Consider the following 1,086-nt stretch of genomic DNA (forward strand, 5'->3'; position numbering starts at 1 on the left):
GATAAAAAAAATTCTCACTACTCGAGAATCGAACTGGGATCTCCAACGTGAGACAGCGAAGAGCCTAACTGCGACACCACAGACGCCGGTTACTTCTCCATAGTTCTTTACAGACTCCCAGAATAACAAACTCGAGTCGAGAGTGCAGTAGACACTATCAGTAAAGATAAATGTTTATAAATACAGCTGTGATTTTATAGACATGAACGCTGAGGGAGTGGATGCAAACGTAACTGCGAAAGATCTTTAATCAGCAATCATAGAATATGTAACCAACTGCGCCACAGTCGAGGACGAGGTGGCCGAGTGGTCAAGGCGATGGACTGCTAATCCATTGGGGTCTCCCCGCGTGGGTTCGAATCCCATCCTCGTCGCAGGACCTTTTTTATTTTTCCATTATCATAAGATATATAATATAAGTGTGCCTCTCTTTCGCTCTCTCGCTCTCTCGCTCTCTCACTCTCGATTTCTCTATCTCTCTATCCCTCTCTATATCAATCCATCCATCTATCTATCTATTTATATATATCTATCTATCAATCTATCTATCTATCTATCAAGGAGTCTCTCGTGGCTTAGAGGTTGAGGTGTTCACCTCTCATTCAAAGGTCCTGGGTTCGTAGCGACGGAAGATTTTTTTCTCTCAAATGGTCGCTTTTAAGCACAAGGAGCTATCCCGAAAAATGCTGTTTTGAGAAAATTGAAGGTAAAGTTTTTGCCCCTTGTTCAGTTTCTTTAAAAGACAAGGAAAGTTTTCTCTATAACCAAACCAACATACACACCAATTAAACCAAACTTCTCCTACAGCTGTGATTTTATAAACATGAACGATACGGGAGTGGATACCAACGTAACTGAGAAAGTTCTTTAATCAACACGCATAGAATATGTAATCAACGACGTCACAGTCGAGGACGAGGTGGCCGAGTGGTTAAGGCGATGGACTGCTAATCCATTGGGGTTTCCCCGCGTGGGTTCGAATCCCATCCTCGTCGCAGGACCTTTTATATTTTTACATTATCATAAGATATAAGTGTGCCTCTCTCTCTCTCTCTCTCTCTCTCTCTCTCTCTCTCTCTCTCTCTA

At 42.4% G+C, this 1,086-nt stretch overlaps 2 non-coding genes across 2 annotated transcripts; both read left to right on the forward strand.

The window, feature by feature from the left end:
• Positions 1 to 292: 292 nt before the first annotated feature.
• Positions 293 to 374, forward strand: TRNAS-GCU. Its single transcript has one exon. It is a non-coding gene; the product is annotated as a tRNA-Ser (tRNA).
• A 539-nt stretch (positions 375 to 913) lies between these two features.
• On the forward strand, positions 914 to 995 carry TRNAS-GCU. Its single transcript has one exon. It is a non-coding gene; the product is annotated as a tRNA-Ser (tRNA).
• Positions 996 to 1,086: the final 91 nt, after the last annotated feature.

Source organism: Aplysia californica, unplaced genomic scaffold (genome assembly GCF_000002075.1).
Source record: "Aplysia californica isolate F4 #8 unplaced genomic scaffold, AplCal3.0 scaffold00225, whole genome shotgun sequence".
NCBI classification, from domain to species: Eukaryota; Metazoa; Mollusca; class Gastropoda; order Aplysiida; family Aplysiidae; genus Aplysia; species Aplysia californica.